This window comes from Phacochoerus africanus, chromosome 4, assembly GCF_016906955.1.
Source record: "Phacochoerus africanus isolate WHEZ1 chromosome 4, ROS_Pafr_v1, whole genome shotgun sequence".
In the NCBI taxonomy this organism is placed as follows: Eukaryota; Metazoa; Chordata; class Mammalia; order Artiodactyla; family Suidae; genus Phacochoerus; species Phacochoerus africanus.
Window position 1 is genome coordinate 91148722 of NC_062547.1, and position 15206 is coordinate 91163927.

The window sequence follows — 15206 nt, forward strand, 5'->3', positions numbered from 1 at the left end:
CTGGGAACAAAGCAACTTCCCTGCTTGCCTGCCTGCCACTTAGAAACAAATCACCCCAGGTCTGAACAGAGAGAACTCACATTTCTTTTACAGAGAAGGTGAGATACCCTAAAAGCAAATGTGAGCCAGCAAGGGAAGAGGTTTGGGAACTTGATTGAATTGTTTTTCCCTCAGAGTAACTCGATTGAATAGTGAGAGGCAATTGTTAAGATTTGCAAACAATTCAGAAGCTGTAGAAACTCTTTGATTGTAACCTCCCTTGCCCAGACTTTGGTCTCATGAGAAAGAACACTCTCTTCAATTAGACTCAGCAAATAATGGCTCCACGAAGGTTCTCAGCAAGGGCAGATAAATCAGAGTCAACAAGAGGCAGCCAGGAGCAGTGCTTTGCCATCCAACAAATCCTGGTTTTAAAACTCAGCTCTCTCTCCTATATAGCGGAGAAATCAGACAGCAAGTTGACCAGGTGGTCACAATTAAAATATCAAGGAAGGGCAGACAGATTGGGTGCCTCTGGGTACAAAATCCTGAGGACAAAAACCTCACCTGGTAGTTGCCTGACAGGACATGCATAAAGTGAGTCTAATCTTGGGGAAACATAGAAGCATGATTTTGGAACATTTTATTTAAAAAGGAGGAGTAAGGCTGGAAGTTTCACAAATGACGAAGTGATAGAATTCAGTGAACAGATAACATGTGATCTGAACTGGATCCTGTATGGAGGGGGAAATGCTCTAAAGAAAACCATGGGGCTAATCGAAAAAAAAAAATCAAAATATTAATTAGAGATTTAAGTATCCAAATTTAAGTGCCCTGAAGGTGATAACGGAACTGCAGTTATGTAAGAGAATGTCCTTGTTCCTAAGAGGTGGATGCTAACATACTTAGAAATAAAGGAGCATAATATATGCAATACATTTTCAAACATTCAGAAAAAAATATCTACATATATGGGAGAGAGAAAGAAGATGGGACAGAAAGAAGAAGAAGGATCATGGGAGGGAGGAAGGAAGCAAGAAAGGAAGGTTGGGAGGGAGGGAGGAAGGGAAAAAGTAACTGGGGCAGAATATGAATAGAAGAATCTCGGTGAAGCATATAGAGGTGTGCAATTTTTCTATAAGTGGAAATTATTCTAAATAAATAGGGTAAATTGTTTAAGCTTTTAGGATGTAAGCATATAGAGATGCATACAGTAAAGCTTATAGAGTTGTGCAATTTTTCTATAAGTGGAAATTATTCTAAATGAATTATTCTAAATAAATAGGGTACATTTGTTTAAGCTTTTAGGATGTATCCCAAGGGTATCCTTTAAGAATAGGCAAATTGGTTCCTCTATTTATATGTTTGTTTATTTCAGAATCTCCTCAGATTAAGAGTGATGAAATGAGGGAGTTCCTGTCGTGGCGCAATGGTTAACGAATCCAACTAAGAACCATGAGGTTGTGGGTTTGGTCCCTGGACTTGCTCAGTGGGTTAAAGGATCTGGCGTTGCCGTGAGCTGTGGTGTAGGTTGCAGACGCGGCTTGGATCCCATGTTGCTGTGGCTCTGGCGTAGGCTGGTGGCTACAGCTCCGATTGGATCCCTAGCCTGGGAACCTCCATATGCCACAGGAGTGGCCCAAGAAATGGCAAAAAGACAAAAAAAAAAAAAAAAAGATGAAATGATGAAGGAAGATACACATGGCATCCAGGCATTAGCTAAAACCAATATAGAAGTTTAAGTGAGCCTATTTTCTGATTATGACATTTGGTTAAGAAAGTACTTGAAAGACATTTAGTAATGTTTTAAACAAAACAACAATACTATAAAAGAGCATTTAGTAAACATAAATCAGTTTCTAAACTTAAGGGACAAAAGCAGCCTCTTTAGCTTCTTGTCCAAGGTATTCAACCTCTCTGGCCCATGGTTCACTTAGAGTAATAACACAGAAAGAATAACGGCACCTTAACTTCTCCTGCAGTTTACAAGAGATAACATATGTTTGTGGGTACATGTGTTACTGTAAATAACAAATAAACATAATTCAGACCAGTTTAAATAGTAAGGGAGGGTGTCATCTCACAGAAGAAGATGCTCCAAACAGGGGATTATCTCAGAATGAGTATGCAGAGTCTTACCCTGCTCCCTCTTTCCACATCCTGCCCATGTTCCCCAAGAGCCAGAGGACAAGAGAGCGCAACCACACAGTCCAGACAAGTCAGCCTTTCAGAGCAGAGAGCAAGCTGAGAAAGGTATGGGGAGGGAGTGGAGGATGTCTGCTCAGCTCAGTTTAGGTTTGGTTGATGGATTTAACGACTCTCTGGCACTAAGGATCTATATGCTTGCATGCATCTGCTGCCCAGAGCTTTGGCCTCATGCCCCTAAATGGAAAGAATCTTTCCTTTCTGTATGAATGCCCAGTTTAGATCTCAGGCCCAGCCTTAATCTATCCACTCATTAGGGGAGTGCAATGCTCTGATTGGCTTAAACCTGGATTCTAGAAGCTGCCCTCCCACCCACCACCACCACCACCAGGCAAGGGAATGAATCTACTTTGAGGGGATTAGGCTGTTTAGAAACCATTCCTTTGTTGCTGCTCAAAGGCAGGCTTGGATGGAAAGTCATAACCTTAACCTCAGTGTCCACTACAGACGTAAGGCACCCACCACAATTCCTGGCACTGAGTAAATGCTTAATAATTTTTTTCCTCTCCCTGTTTAGCAAGACTCTCTGCTAAGCACTGTCCTTGCTCCTAAACACCCTGAGCATTAGAATGTGATATATGATATGATATTTGTCTTTCTCTGTGTGACTTACTTCACTCAGTATGATCATCTCTAGGTCCAGCCATGTTGTAGCAAATGGAATTATTTCATTATTTTTTATGGCTGAGTAGTATTTCATTTATGTATTTCATATATGTGCCACATCTTCTTTATCCATTCCTCTGTTGATGGACATTTAGGTTGCTTTCATGTTTTGGTTACCATAAACAGTGCTGTAATGAACATTGGGGTGCATGTATCTTTTCCAATTAGGGTTTTCCTTGGATATGATATCAATTATATGTGGAATCTAAAAAGAAAAAAAAAGGTGAACTTATTTGAGCTATTTACAAAACAGAAACACATTCTCACTTTGAAAACAAACTTACCAAAGGGGACAGGCTTGGGGGAGGGGTGGATTGGCATGTGCATATTATTGCATATGGAATGGATGATCAATGGGGACCTGCTGTATAGCACAGGGGATTCTGCCCAGTATTCTGTGATAACTTATATGGGAAAAGAATCTGAAAAAGAATAGATATTTGTATGTGTATAATCGAATCACTGTGTTACACAGCAGAAATTATCATAACACTGTAAATCAACTATGCTTCAATAAAACTTTAAAAAATGGGAGAAAAAAGAGTAGAAGAATCACAAAATAAGTAAAAAGTTTTTTGAAAAAATATGGTACATGATTTCTCTTTTTAGAGAGTTTACAGTGTACACAAAAGAGATGAAGAATAAGAACATAAAAAAATATATAACCTCAGGGAGTTCCCATTGTGGCACAGTGGAAACCAATCTGACTAGGAACCATGAGGTTTTGGGTTTGATCCCTGGCCTTGCTCAGTGGGTTAACGGTCTGGCATTGCCATGAGCTGTGGTATAGTTTGCAGACATGGCTCGGATCTAGCATTGCTGTGGCTGTGGCGTAGGCCAGGCAGCTGTAGCTCCAGTTAGACCCCTAGCCTGCAAACCTCCATATCCCTTGGGTGCAGCCTTAAAAAAATATAACATAAAATAAAAAATAAAAAAAAATATACAACCTCAGAATATCAATACAAGGCAGTGGAGTTTCTGTCGTGGCTCAGCAGAAACAAATCTGGCTAATATCCATGAGCCCACAGGTTCGATCTCTGGCCTCACTCAGTGGGTTAAGGATCCAGAGTTGCCATGAGCTGTGGTGTAGGTCGAGGACGTGGCTCAGATCTGGACGTGGCTCAGATCTGGCGTTGCTGTGATTGTGGCCGTGGCTGTGATGTAGGCCAGCAGCTACAGCTCCAATTGGACCTCCATATGCCGCAGGTGCAGCCCTAAAAAGACCAAAAAAAAACAAAAAAAAAAAAACAAGGTGGTATGTTAAGTGCTCAACTAGGGGTACTGATATGGGGCATTTAGAATAGTGTTTTCCAAGACATGGTCCCTTTTAGATGGGTGAAATAACTAAGTAATTACATGAGTGTGGGAATCCAAATGCTCATCAAGCATTAAACCTAGGCTTTAGGTTGCATATGATAATATAGTAAATACACACCCCGAGTACACTCACATTTCTTGGTTGTGGGGCAGCCTTCAGCAGTCTCCCCTTCAAGTGTGTTGGGTACTCTGGCACCCTCAGTCCCTACTGCACCAGGGTTTCTGTTACCCACAAGCAGAACACAGCAGCGATACCCTCCAGCAGCTGGCTCCTGGCCCCACGACCAGTGCTGGTCCTGCCTGGGTTTCCTGCAGGTAAGAGTTCCTGCAGAAGTGCCAGGTACCCTCGGGAACCATCCCTCACCCCACGCTTTCCCCCCCAGCAGATCTTGGTGACTGAGCTCGCCTTTGGAAAATCCACTCTCCACTCATGGCCCTGGTGTTGGAGTCTCCAGAATTCTCAGACTCTCCCCAGGCCTCTAGCATCAAGATGACCTGTGACCTGGCTGGCGAAGCCAAGAGGAAGTAGCCTGGTGGCTGCCCAGGCAAAGCCACAGTCACCAGCCTCTGTGCTGAGTACATCAGAGCCCTAGACTAGGCAGGCCACAGCAAACACAGAGGCACTGGGATTTCTTTTTATATCAAAACACCAAAAAGGAAGTCAAGAGTACCCCACTGTTACTACCCAGTAACAGTGCTTTCCTTATACAACCAGCAAAAGTAATAAGAAAAATGTCTACTAGCAGTTGTAAAATGTTAGATACAAATTGAAGTATTCCTAAATTCATGGTAGCTTTTTACTATTAATCTCTTTCACTCAACACTGATATTAAATGAACAACCATTGTCATAACACATCCCTGAAATGCTTTTGATGTTTATAAGATATCAAACTGGAATGAGTCAAGAATCCTAATTTAGGAGTTCTTAGTTGCTGCATTTACCCTTCATTCTCTCTCCCCCTTCTCCTCCCAGCACACGTTCCCTGTCTCCCTATGGGAATCATTCAGGCTACTTCATTCTCTTCATGCTGCTCTGTGCTCTGTGCCCTTTCTGCTGGAGGTTCTGTTAAAGAAAGTACTGAAGAAAGGGAGAGCTGGTGCCTGGAAGGAGAGCCTTACCCTTTTATAAGCTTCTGCTGCCAGATCCTATTGCTCAGCTTCCACTCACAACTCTGGCCTGAGCCTCGGGGCATCCACTCTTCTCTCTGGATACAAAAGGACTCTGTCCAAACCCTTGGGTTGGAGCCTCATCTTGCTAAGGAACTATTTTCCACTGACAAGTCAGGAACCATATGTGTGAGTTTTCTGGGGAAGAACAACTATTTGCCCTCATTTCCCATTCTCAAGAGAGCAAGGTAATATTTTTCCTATAGAAACAACATTCTCTCAACTTTGTTCCCTTTAGGGGATTTGAAATTAGCTAGACTCTTTCCAAATCCTAGCTCTGTCACTAATCGCATAACCTCAAGCTGTATTTTACCCATCTGTAAAAGTGACTTATGGTGAAACATAGGATATTTATCTTTAACCATCAAATACATTTGGCACGTATTTGGTAAACTGCTGAATGCATGAAAGAAGAATGAATAAATGAGTAAATTCTTAGACATCCCTCTCCCAGCCAATTTAGACTATGTTCTTTAAAGCTGTGGAAATAAAACCTTAAGTGACAACAGAGTTGGGTGGTCTTGGGTGATCTGGAGAAGACATTCTCTCAGACTGGAAACCTCCAGCTATTTCCATTCTCAGTATATATTCCAAAGAGGTGCTCACACAGATCCCAGAGCACATGTCCAAGGATGTCAACTGCAGCCTTGTATGAAGTGGCAGAGAGTTGGAACTACATGGTGCTGCTCTGTAGTCATGAATCACTGTGATGGTGTGGAGGACACACTCTGCAAATGTAACTGTTAGAAGCAATGGATTCAGTATAGACATGGCAATATAGATGTATCTTAAGACAATAGTTCTCAAGGACAAAAAGTGAAACACAAAGCCATTTACACACAGGCACACAAAACAGCAATAATCATTTTGTAAGAAAAGCATGCAGTTAGAGAATTCACCATGAAAGCCATCGCCTTTCTTATTTTTCTTTTTATTTTCTGACTTTCATGGCAGACAAGGAAGAAAGGGGAAAAATCAGGGTGAGTAATCAGATGTTACAAGAAAAATTTACCATTCTTTTTCACACAAAAGTAAAAAGCAAATCCAAGAAATGAGTTTGTATTGGTATTTCTTCAAGTCACTTGATATTGGCAGTAAAACTTAGGCTGAACTGGTATCTATTATAATTATTCATGTTGATGTATGTTATTTCTTCTTCCATGGAACACATGGCAAGTCTCCAGAAACTCTTGGTCTGCTATTATATTGTAATATTCTTCAATACAGAGTAAAACATTAAATAAAATTTTTCTCCTTTTGTTGGAAATGATTTCCCATGCCTTTCATGGACCTTGGTAACGTTCCAAAACATTTCTAATCAATCTAACATCATAAGTTGTCAGAACAGATTTTCTTCCCCAAAATTTATATGACACTCTACATTTAATATCTGCTATACAAAAATCCTTCTATTGTTTTCTTTTTGTATTATTTCCTTTGTTTCTTGAGAGTCCTTTTTAAAAATCTATTGAGTTATCTTCAGATAGCTCTAGAATTCCATGTCCAGAAGAACTGAATCAGCAAAATCTTTTTCACAATTTTCTGTCAAGTTTCTTGGTGTTTCTGACTCACTTCATTTGAAAAGCTTCTTTAAAAAAGGGGTGTTAGAACTTTGAGGACGATAAACTGTTTTGATCAAACTCAGTAAATTGGGTCACATAGCCAGAGAATACTGATAAGAAGTTTGATGATTATGAGATTGATTTGTTGTTCTTTTCATATATTGAGTGGCTGCCTTCATGAATTTACCAAAACAGAAGATAGTGAATATAAATGTAAAGCTAAAAAGTAAATAATAATTACAACTCAGTAGGTGAAAGTTGCTTCTCCATGTGAACAGCTTACAAACCTTCCACACTCACAAGTTCTTTTCATTGTCTTCTTTGTCCGTTAAGCATCACTGACATAAAAGTATCACACTGCACAATCTCCTTAATCCATCACCATATTGGCCTCCATTCCTAAAGAACACCCTCTGTATGATTTTTGTGGCGTGTCAGATTTAATAATGTGCACAGCAAATTATACTTGCCTGAAAACATAAGGGCTGCTTATGGTACAGTAAGATAGTAGATCAAAGTATTGTTACTGTTTTGTTTCAGAGATTTTTGGTTTCTAATCGCTGTCATCCTTTACATTTCACCTACAGTGCCGTGTAATTTAGGAATCACTAGGTATTAGTTCCACATGAGTCCTTTATATCCCTGCCACTCAGTGTGGTCTGGGGACCAGTAGCATCTGCTGGTTGTTGATCAGACATGCGGAGTCTCGGGCACCAATATGCACTTGAACAGCATCCCCAGATAATTTTTGTGCACTGGGCAGCTTGAGACATGCTCTTCTGTGTGATCTGACTGGCTTCTTCTTGCATTCGTGTTCTTAACATGACTTCAGTTTCTGGCGGGAATTATTTGTGGTTTGCTGTTTAAGGAAAATGTCTATAACCCACCAACAATACTTTCTATTTCTGTGGACTTCTTTTTCCCTATAAGTGGTAACACGAAAACAAAACTCACACTGACTTTCTCCCCCAAGTTAATTGAATCAACAGAATCCCATATAAACGTTCTTTACCTGAAGTTGTGTCTTTACCTGACCCTCTCTAAGACATGGCTTCACTGTTGCATCAGAGCTCATTTCAAGCATGTCTATTAACAGATGTTAAAGTTATAAAGTCCAAACAGTAGCAGTGAGTCAAGGAACAAATATGTGCCGGGAAGAGGACCACTTTAGAACACTCTACCTGTTCCCCCTTTGGTCCATGGGGATTTCACAGGCAGAAGGATCTGGCTACTGCAGTATCTGTACAATTACTTTCCTTTGCTCCTTCCTTGAGTCCAGCTCAACAGTTCACAAACTCTAATGTGCTGAAGAATCACTGTACAGCAGTCATACATAATAAAATGCATCTTGGCCTTGATAGCCTAGTGAGGGCATTTTAAAGGTGGGTTTGACTTAATGAAATTTTTATCTTATATAGTCATTTGAAACCTAATCTCCATATAAAATTTTTTAAACATTAATAACTGAAGTTTCTGACTTGTTTATATTTTGTGATTAAATATTCAGAATTATGATATTATCTTGGCATTGATTTACCAATTTTTAGAAGTACATACATAATATAGGTAAAATAGCTGATAATTCAGGGAAATGCTCTAATGTTAATAACTGATTATCTGGATGGGATATAAAAATAACATTATATAACAAATTAAAAAGGGAAACACCAAGTCTAATATTCATCACATAGAATACTATTCTTCTTTATACAGAGTCACCTTAGCTATACAACCACAATTATGATTTGAGCTGCATATTATATTTTAGTATTGTATTAACTTTGTGTTACTGATTGTTCTTTTAAGAACATACGTTGGAGAATATAGGCAAAATTCTATATATTGTTTGCATCTGTTGAAGATCCACTAACCAATGGGAAGATGTGAGAATGAGCATGTATTGACCTTGGAACCACTTACCTTTGTGTTTTTCCTTTATTGTGCCATGTGAGGGAAAAAAAAAACACTGAACATTAGAGAGGGTGCGATTAACTAAGAACAGTAGATACTAGCCAAGTCAGTACTCAAGAACTAGTAAAAACATTAGTTATTTTGCAGTGTGAACCTTTCTGTTAATTTGGGTTTAAGGCTAGCTAAGCATTATATAAATACGTTGAAGTTAGACTGCTGACAGAGTGGAAATGTTTTGTTTTCTGAAAATACCACATACTATTTCTGAGACATTTAGACTTTGGCATTAACCAAATGTACTTTCCAAGTACCTTTCCCCTATTTAGAAATATGAATACATATAGTCCCCATGTTTCTGATTCATTTGCAACTAATCTATTAAAACTGGCAAGACCTATTTGCTAACCACAAGGTCTAGTGTGCCCATGGTGCGGGGGAAGTCTTTTAAAATCTTCCTTTTGGATTCACTTAATCAAGAGGGGATTCAAACTCAGAATATGAGTGTTTATTAAAAGCTAAGAAGCCACTGAATGTTTCTTTTCATTCTATTTTTTCTGTTTGCTCTTCTTTGTCATTCTGAGAGGTCCTCAATTTTCCTTTCCTTGCCTTCCTCTCAAGGTAGATGGGCCATGTCCATTAATTGTATTAGCAATGATAAATTCCCAAAATGTGTATAATGAAGATGAGCACTCCTTCCTCATGTTTCTTACTTTCAAAATGGAAAAAAAAAAAGGTTTGTCATTTGCATTATAAATTCAGCACATTTAATCTCTTCCATACTTAACTAATGATGTGTTTCAGTGTAGATGATCTCCACTTGAACTAGCTCTAAAACCTAATAATGAAGCTGAATGTGTATATTAGCAATTAAATGGTTGAATATCTACACATCAATCTATCTGTTAATTAATCAGTTAGCAGATATTTTGTATTACCCAGTATCCCAAATGTGCCTCATCATAGGATTTACCTGGGCACTAGCTAGCATACGGAATCCCCTGCTCTGGAAGCTGGGGAACGCATATATTTAACCAGTGCCCCAGAGTGATTCTTGACAACATGGGCCCCACAGACACTGTGCTGATTAATTATGCTGCCATGAAATAGAGGTTCTCAAAAGGCCTTGGTTTTGGGTCATTTTAATCTTGTCAATGAAACTTCCATTTTATTTTCAATGTATAATTACATATGATTTAATATTTATATATCACAAGACCTCTCCTATTAATATGTGTACAAACTGGAAATTTTTCTTGGTCAGACTATGTGCCTTAATTTTTCTTTTGGAAAAGTGGTCAGAATAATATTAAGTATAGTCTGTTTCTTCAAGAAGATTGAAAGAGCTGTTTAGAAAGGAGATGGCACATGATAGTGACAGCCAAAACTAGTTTTGTAACTTTGAACAAGTTACTACATCTATTTGAAATTTGTTTGGATATTAAGGCAAATATCAAAATTAGAAATAGAGTTGTATCTACTTTTAAAACGAAGCAGCCCTTGTGTCTTTGCTTTTATTTTATTTGTCAAGTATTTATGTTTACTTTGTATTTTAGGTAACCTTAAAGGAGTGGTAAATGTGTAAATTTACATTTATAAAATGGGAGACATGGATTAAAACAGGTTGAGGCAGAGCATTTGTTTTCTCTCTATTGCTCTGTAACATTATCACATATTTAGCAGCTACAAAAACAAACAAGCAAACAAAAAAATTTAAGTCATAGCTTCTATAGACCAGAAGTCTAGGCATAGCTTTTCTGGCTCTTCTTCTCTGTATCTCAACAGTCAACAATCAGTATGTTGGACTGATTTGGAGGGTTGAATGGGGAAGAATCTGTTTCTGAGGTCATTCATAATGTTGGGAGGATTTATTTCCTTGCTGTTGTAGGACTGAGGGCCCTCGTTGCTTATTGGTCACCAGCTGTAGGCCACCCACAGTTCCCAGCCCTCTCCATCAGCAGTCCATACTCTGGCCATTTGCTTCTTCAAAGACAGCCGGAGAAGCTCTCCATTTCACTAAGATGGGGTCTTACATAACAAAACAATCCCAGGAGTGATATCCTATCACCTTTCCTATATTCTTTTGATCAGAAGTAAATCACAGGCTTCATCTGCTCAAGAGGAAGGGATTATACTAGAAGCATGAATCATTTGGGTCACCATGGGTGGGTCTGCTTCAGGGGTATAAATCTAGATGACCTCTAGAGTCAGTTCTTTTCTTAGAAAACAAGGTAACTTGAAATGGGGTCCTTAGACCTCGTACATGAAAATCTCCTGAACTGCTCATTAAAATACAGATTATTTGGGTCCAGGCCACACCTACTGAGTCAGAACTTTTTAGAACAGGATGTGAGAATCCTCATTTTTCAAAAGTTCTCAAGTGATTCTGGAGCATATTAACATTTGGGAGTATTATCATTCCTATGATGCTGTAAATTAATTGTGAAAAAGTAACCTTTAAAAGAAAATGAGATACCAAAGAGAAAATAAATTGGAAACTTAATTAAAATAAAAACTTCTGTGTTTCAAAGGACACTATCAAGAAAAAGAAAAGACAACCCACAGAATGAATCGTGAATCTAATAAGGATCTGCTTTCCAAAATATATTCTTACAACTAAAAATTCTTATACTTCAAAAAGACAAATAACCCAATTAAAAATGGGCCGAGAATTTAAATTGATATTTCTCAAGAGAAGACAAAATGGCCAATAAGCACATGAAAAGATATTCAACATTGTTAGATTTAAAAAGGAAAAGAAGAGGAAAGTGTCATCAACACTCATCCCAGATTTCTGCCTTAGTGCTTTGAAACCCCTGCTGGTTTTCTCCAACACTTTGTTGAGATTAGGCATTTAGGCTACACAGCATGCTATAATACATTCTGTGATACATTTTGCAATATTCATTTGTAGCTCTTGAATTACATAACCAAGAGTTTGGAGAGAGACTGCAAAAACCAGGGAGATATAAGGCACTTTGCATAATAAAGAAACAGGAAACTCATAGGTGAGAGAGAAGCAATTCAAAGCAGCCTAAGGAGGCGTGGAAGAACCCATTGAAAAGATAGGGTCCCAATAAAGTGGTGAGATGTCCAGCTCTGCAGGAGGGATTAGCCAATGAGAACGTGAAGGAATTTTTAAGAACAGGATTATCTAATACAATTTTAAGTCACCTTGTCAGTAGTGCTACAATATTATACCACTTATTTTCCCTCTAAATCTGCTGAATGCACAGCAGTGTGCCTGGAAAGTGAATCAATACCAAGGGAGAGACACCCAGTGTATAAGGTGAGGTGATGCTGTGGTTTGAAAGGAACCACACATATAATGAGGTGAGACAGTGGAGATGCATAAAAAGCAGGGGATAAGCATGATGAGGGGCTATCTCCTCCCCTGTTGGAAGGAATCCTACATTTTCCACTCTGTTCTTATCTCTTCTCTCTTCTCAGAAGAGATTATAACAGGGCTGCCTCTGAGCTGAAAAAGACTAAAACTGAAAATATTAAATTTATATGTTTCTTATAATATGAATGGATTGTGATTATTTCCAGTCTGATCTTGAGTAAGCACTTGCAAGGATTCAGTGCAGAATGTCTCTTAGGGGGAATGCCACAAGTCCCTGCAAAAGATTAGGCTTGAGCTGGTTCACCCTGGCCTGCTCATCCACCTATTTTCACTGGGCACAAAATGACAGATGCCTTGATAAAGATCAATACAACATGGCCTCTGCTATTAAGAAAATATTTGATCTATGTTTAAAATGCAAAATAGTATTGATGGTGCTCAAGCATGATGCTACTCAGTGTGTGATCTGAATGCAACTGCAATCCACAAGATGTTTTCTATGGCAGAATAAGTAAAGAAATGGAAAATAAGCATTCAAAACTTTCACAGTATATTGACAGAATAATTTTGTGTCTGTTGCATCTAATGATTAAAAACTGAGATTGTAGTTTATATCCTTTTATTTCACTTTTCAATGAATTTTTTTGAATTGTATTTTACAATGTTATTAGTGCATGATAGACTGGAGATTAAAAAAAAATTAATGGCGTTCCCGTCGTGGCACAGTGGTTAACGAATCTGACTAGGAACCAGGAGGTTGCGGGTTCGATCCCTGGCCTCGCTCAGTGGGTTGAGGAGCCGGCGTTGCCGTGAGCTGTGGTGTAGGTCACAGATGCTGCTCGGATCCCGCATTGCTGTGGCTCTGGCGTAGGCTGGCAGCTACAGCTCCAATCAGACCCCTAGCCTGGGAACCTCCATATGCCGTGGGAGCAGCCCTAGAAATGGCAAAAAGACAAAAAAAGCCAAAAAAAAAAATTACTGGTCTCTTACCCCTGACATTTTGAGAAGTTCTGTTCTAATGGAGAGATTTTGGGGTGCACTATAACTAAACTTTACCTGGACAATCAAGGAACACCTACCAGAGAAGATGATTCTAGAGGGATAACCTCAAGGATAAGTAAGTATATCAGGCAGACAAGAGAAGAGAAGCTTTACAGAAAGGAAGAAGTGCAGATGCCAAGGCAGAAAGACATCAGACAGCAAGGTGCTCTCAGAGAGCCCCAAGTACTTTAACATGGTTGGCATGGGTGCTGGGATGAGGAGTAGGGGGAATTATGAAGATGAAATTGGAAAACAGCCTCGTAGCAAAGTTTGAATCTCCTATTGCAGGCAATGGGTAAAGGTAGCAGGTAGGGAATGTAGCTTGTTTTAGCTGGCTTGGGCTACCATAGCAAAATACCACAGGGTAGATGCCTTAAACAATTGACATTTATTTTTCACAGTTCTGGAGGCTAAGTCCAAGATCAAGGTGCTGACATATTTGATTCTTTTACTTATTTATTTATTATTTTTAAATTTTTATTATTTTTAAGTTATTTCCCCAGTACAATTTTTTTTCTACTGTACAGCATGGTGACTCAGTTACATATACATGCATACATTCTATTTCCACATATTATCATGCTCCATCACAAGTGACTAGACATAGTTCCCAGTGCTACACAGCAGGATCTCATTGCTAATCCATTCCAAAGGCAATAGTTTGTATCTATTAACCCCAAGCTCTCCATCCACCCCACTCCCTTCCCCTCCCCCTTGGCAATCACAAGTCTATTCTTCAAGTCCATGATTCTTGATGGTGCTTTTCCTGGCTTGCAGATGATCACCATCTCACTTTACATGGCAGAGAGGAAGCTCTGGTATCCCCTCTTTTTCTTACAAGGGCTAATCCCATTATAAAGGGGTCCATCCTCATTATCTCATCTCCCAAAGGACCCACCTCCCAATACCATCACACTGGGGCTTAGGACTTTAAAGTGTGAAGGTGGGGGGGGGGGTAGGAAGTGTGCAAAGTAGCTCCAAACATTCAGTCTATAACATAGCTAATGAATTGGCCATATCTTGTTAGAGTAATAATTGTACATCCAGAAGAGCTGCCCAATAGGCAGCTGTGTGTACCAGCATGGTACTTTGCAGAGACTCACCTAGGTTCAAGATTCAGTTTGTAAAGTCATCAACCTAAAGATGGTAGTTAAAGCCAATGAAGTACTAAGATGCTACAGATGAAGAATACAAAGTAGGGATTTCCTATTGGGGCAATGAATATGAATATGAATATGACCAGTATCCATGAGGATGAGGGTTTGATCCCTGGCCTTGCTCAGTGGGTTGGGGATCTGGCATTGCCTTGAGCTGTGGGGTAGGTCACAGATGCAGCTCCAATTTGACCCATAGCCTGGGCACTTCCATATGCTGCGAGTGTGGCCCTAAAAAGCAAAAGCAAAAACAAACAAACAAAAAAACTTCCAACAAACAAAAGCTCAGGACCAGATGGCTTCACAGGCAAATTCTATCAAACATTTAGAGAAGAGCCAACACCTATCTTTCCGAAACTGTTACAAAAAATTTCAGAGGAAGGAACACTCCCAAACTCATTCTATGAGGCTGCCATCACCCTGACACCAAAACCAGAAAAAGATACCACACAAAAAAAGAAAATTATAGGCCAATATTTTTGATGAACATAGATGCAGAAATCCTCAACAAAATAGGAGCAAACTAAATCTAACAATACATTAAAAGGTCTGTACATCATGATCAAGTGATATTTATCCCAGGGATGCAAGGATTCTTCAATATCTGCTAATCAATCAGTGAGATACACCACATTAACCAACTGAAGAATAAAAACCATATGATGCTCTCAATAGATGCAGAAAAAACCTTTGACAAAATCCAACACCCATTTCTGATAAAACCCTTCAGAAAGTGGGCATAGAAGAAACCTAACTCAACATAATAAAGGCCATATATGACAAACCCACAGGTAACATCATTCTCAATGGTGAAAAGCTTAAAGGATTCCTGCCAAGATCAGGAACAAGACAAGTATGT

The 15206-nt window shown here is 39.2% G+C and overlaps 1 long non-coding RNA gene across 1 annotated transcript in view; it reads right to left on the reverse strand.

Moving 5' to 3' along the window:
- LOC125126147 (uncharacterized) overlaps window positions 1-15206 on the reverse strand; it is a 41058-nt gene that overhangs the window by 9515 nt on the left and 16337 nt on the right. The window lies entirely within an intron of this gene.